The 4,748-nt window shown below is 39.0% G+C and overlaps 2 non-coding genes across 2 annotated transcripts; both read left to right on the forward strand.

The window, feature by feature from the left end:
• Positions 1-3,340: 3,340 nt before the first annotated feature.
• On the forward strand, positions 3,341-3,413 carry Trnak-cuu (transfer RNA lysine (anticodon CUU)). Its single transcript has one exon. It is a non-coding gene; the product is annotated as a tRNA-Lys (tRNA).
• A 77-nt stretch (positions 3,414-3,490) lies between these two features.
• Trnat-agu (transfer RNA threonine (anticodon AGU)) lies at positions 3,491-3,564 on the forward strand. The gene has a single exon. It is a non-coding gene; the product is annotated as a tRNA-Thr (tRNA).
• Positions 3,565-4,748: the final 1,184 nt, after the last annotated feature.

The following is a 4,748-nucleotide window of genomic DNA, read 5'->3' on the forward strand; positions in this document are numbered from 1 at the left end:
ACCCGATTCTCGTTCCGCAAGTTGCTAGTTTGTCTTCAAAGAAACACAGATAATTTCTCGCAGTGCACAAATTAAATATAAGTAAAACGCTGTTAAAATTGCGTACGAAAATGAGGGAGTGGAAGTTAATTTTTATTATTTTTATTTTCCATTGCGCAACAAAATGTATATAATGATTCTTTGCCTTTTATACGAGCAGTGGCGGCCGTGGTGGCCATCCGGTTCTAGGCGCTACAGTCCGGAACCGCGCGACTGCTACGGTCGCAGGTTCGAATCCTGCCTCGGGTATGGATATGTGTGATGTCCTTAGGTTAGTTAGGTTTAAGTAGTTCTAGGGGACTGATGACCTTAGGTGTTAAGTCCCATAGTGCTCAGAGCCATTTGAACCTTTTTATACGAGCAGTAGGATTATTACTAATTTCCCATTTTTCTTTTTTTTTGTGGAGAAAGTGGTTCTGAACCCTTGTGGATTAATGATAAAAGAGACTTGTACATTGAAATGATTTCCTAGGAAATGAAATATAAGGGAGATGGAATGTAAGAAAGATCGCTGGAATTTGTAAGGAGCGCAAGATATCTGTAAATGAATATTGTTTCATTCTAGATGTCAAGACGGTGTAAGTTACTTCAAGTACTTATGAATCTAAAATTTCTGGCTGCTATTTTTCTTCAGATATTTCAATTGTAGTTTCTAGCGAATAGTATTGCTGCTGTTGGTACAAGAAAGTTTTTGCAAATCGGAACACAATGCATTTTTGCACAATCGCGCATTTTTACCTGCCCCCTCTGTGGTGGGTGGAAATCGGCCGACTTCGTGCCGCTCTGGAATGTTTACGGTCGCTGCCAACACTAGCCACGTACGTTTTGTGAATATAGTATTGTTGTGTGTAGTGACTGTTTAATGTTATTTACAAATGCGAGCGAAGATGCTGCTCCTGGTCCTAGTAGCGACTGGCCGTGAAGCAAGAACGTATTACACGTTAATTTCGTTCGCGTCCTGGACAAAGTCCTATACACGCGGTTTCATACATTCGTTTCACTAGCTGTAGCCTCCACTGCATTGTATGACCTGTTAGTACTAGTAAGAGAAAAAATGAATTACTGGTAACTTTAAAATTTTAAGAAATAATGCTAGTGGTAACAATCTTTAAAAAAATATTTAGTCTTGTGAGTGAAACGCAATCGAACCCCTTTTGTTTTTACCCTTTGCAAAATTTCACGTTATCCCTTATGAGGTAATTAGCTCCAGGTTGGGAAACACTGATTTATCGAGACAACTACATTATAGACTGCAAAACCTACACCATACAGTAGCTAATAGAATAGCATAATAAGGCCGTAATTATTATCCGTTTATGAAAATTTCATTAAACTCAATGTGAATTCACTTGTTTCTTACTATCAATGTTCTGTTCCACCTTGTCCAAATGTCACATAGTACTGTCGATTTATAGAGACGAGGTCTGTTGTTCGTTACACTCTGTTCAATCCATTTGCTGTAACGTTGAAGAAGAATCCTTGCATTGCTCTAGTCACAATAGATCGAATCTAGCGGGAGGTGGGGGATGTGGGATTGCAGTCTCGCCCCCTCCCCCTCATAACTACATCCATTTCTCCCTCATAACTACATCCATTTTCGCCCCACGCTTAAAAAAATTCTTGCAGTTGTAATTGGTATTACAACGGACTAGCGAATCCAGCAATACTTCACAATAGCTAAATATGTATGGGAATTAGATATACGTCCTAATCTTTTTCTGTCTCACTGTCTGTTCATCATCTCCTCCCCTCTTCCCCCCCCCCCCCCCCCTTTACCCATCTCTTCCTCTCATCTTGCTCCACCACTTCCCGCCCCTCTCAGAACCCATTTCCTCATCTCCCCCCTCGTCTTACCTTGAGCCTCGTTTATTGTTACTGCGACGAAACTGTGGTTGGGTATTGAAGTCAATTAAACTGAGTGGGATCATTGGTATTGGGATATAACAGAGACCACTTCTGCTGCTGCATCTGTGTAAATAATGACTTCAGTGACAATATTTCGCATAGCTTTAATCTACAAATGCGGAGTATTACGAAGTATCGGACGATTGAGATTCCTTAGCAGTATTCTCATCACAAGCCAGTAAGCCATAAATGCTGCTTTCCTATTTTCTATTGAAACTGACTGCTAGTATGAACACAAAACAGCATATAGTTGTGCATACAATTCTCGTTTAAAGTTACGTAAAAAGAGACTGAATATATAAGTGACAAAAACAATGATTTCATGGTTTAAATGCGCTCCTACTGTAGTTAAAACTGGCTGGGAGAAAGAAAACGTCACTACCCATTTTCACAGCACAGCAAATCATAGGATTATCTTTCTCACAGCCCATTTCAGACAGACAACCTTTACATTCTTATTTAATCGAATGTATAGGTTATGCCCATCTGAATGTTAAATCGTGTAAAATTTTGCAGTAAGCTGGCCGATAACTTTTCCGAGTATTTTGCCAACAGTGTTTCCCCTTTATATATTTTACATATTTTATATAATATGAATGATCTGAACGTTGAGTATCGTGTAAAAATATGGAGTTAATCGGTCAAGAACTTTTCGAGATTTTTGCTAATAAAAAGATTCTTGAAGCATCCTGTAAGCATTTCGAAGTAAATCAATAAAAAAATTCTTGAGATTTTTGGTGCCGGTAACAAAGCTGAACAACGACTTGTATTTGTATAGTAGTAAGAACACACCTTAGTTCACTCTTGAGATTTGTATTAGTTCGCCCCTCCCCCCTTTCCAATCGAAATCTTGGATTCAACTCCTGAACCACATTACTTTCGTATAGATTTAAAAATGTTGATGAACGGAGCCTGCATAACATGACGGGGTGCAGTAGACTATTCGATTAGTTGGAGCACGATGTAGTTTTTACAATATATCCCTAATTCTGTCGATAAATAGATCATGGCAGCTAAAACGGTTGTTGTCAGAAAGTGTTACGGAACCGGTACTCCATGTAGCATGTAACTTCTGTTTCGAGTAGCAGCAGAGTTTAATAATCAGTACATGAATGTGATGTTAGTTATTAAGGACAAAATATGTGATAATGCGGCGGCAGTATATCTTTTGTACATACATTTTTCAGACAACATTTATGAGATGCTGATGTTTTATGATATTGTACCCTTAATAATTGTTTATGTATCGTTATCATGTTTCTTTTCGTTCCTTGTGAGGACCCTAATTTACACAGTCAACTGTATGTAGTTTAGCATGTAACGGCCTGTTGCGTTGGGAAATACAATAACTTGCGTACCACTGTAAGAGGATCTACAAACAGGCAGACTGTCAACCGCCCGGCTAGCTCAGTCGGTAGAGCATGAGACTCTTAATCTCAGGGTCGTGGGTTCGAGCCCCACGTTGGGCGAAAATTTTTAATGTATGAAAACAGGACAGCGTATCGAATTTAACTGTCTGTTATGCAGGAAGTACAGATCCATGTGCGGCGCCGTGGCTTAGTTGGTTAAAGCGCCTGTCTAGTAAACAGGAGATCGAGGGTTCGAATCCCTCCGGTGCCTCATGGGTTGTAATGTTTTTATTAAGTAGGTGTAAGTTCTGGTATATTAATGACAAAAAAGAGCATTTTCCCAACCTTGATGAAAAGAGAGAAAAAAAGGACATTAAAATACTAGGATACTAAATTAAAAATGACTACACACAGCTGCACGAACTTACATACGTTACACAGTAACTCGTTCAAGCAGAACTGAAATCAGGACTCGAGAGCGTCACTAACTCTTCAATCGCAAATATTAGATAAAAAAAAATTTCCCACATATAATTAATTGTAAGCCACACACGCGACAACCAGAAAATAAAACCCGTCTGGTGGTGTAGGTAAGCTAAACGTGCACTAGAAGTGGACTATACGGCAAGCGATCCATGAGTGCCAAACTGGACACCGAAAGTCGTAAGCTAACACCAAACATAATCTCGGTGGACACGACGAAAACAGCCAATTACGGTATTCTCATTTAGATACAGAGTATTTCGATGAGTCTGGAAATGTAGCTAGTACTGAAAAGTAGTCGATTAATATACTCATTCAGTAACAATTTCACTGGAGAGTATTTTAAGGATTATTTTCTCTTAGAATAAGTGTTTACATGAATAGGCCATTTCACTTGCCTTTGTGAAAGGGCATTTTTATAATACGGAGTACGAGAACTCCACCGACGAACTCCAGGTGGTTCAGGGACCCTTTCGGAGTGTCTTGGTCTGCGAAGGTTCGCTCTAACATAGTAATATAATTACCACCTACTATTCTTGTTGCCCCATTTACTTTTGTTGTGAAAACATCGGCACAACAGTGAAGAAGGCTGTAACATGCAGCAGTTGGAACGTACAACACACAGTAATGCGACAACATCCAGACGATGCAAAAGTATTGCATATAGGCCACTTCTCCATGATTAGGGCCCGGTTTCTAATGGCATGAATTGATGATGATTATGTGTTTAAAGGGACTGAAGTACTGGGTCATAAGTCCTAACGACATAAAAAACAGCGAAATATGCAAGCATTCATGACCTAAAACTTAAATGAATATGACCTCAAAAATAAAATATGACTTTATATATTCACACTGTAATACAAAATTCACCAAGTTGTGAATATAATGATTACTATTCGCGGTCTTTAAGACTTACTAGCACTTATTTTAACAATGTCTGCATGTGTCTGGAGATTAGATTTGTTTTTC

Source organism: Schistocerca serialis, chromosome 12, assembly GCF_023864345.2.
Source record: "Schistocerca serialis cubense isolate TAMUIC-IGC-003099 chromosome 12, iqSchSeri2.2, whole genome shotgun sequence".
Classification (NCBI taxonomy): Eukaryota; Metazoa; Arthropoda; class Insecta; order Orthoptera; family Acrididae; genus Schistocerca; species Schistocerca serialis.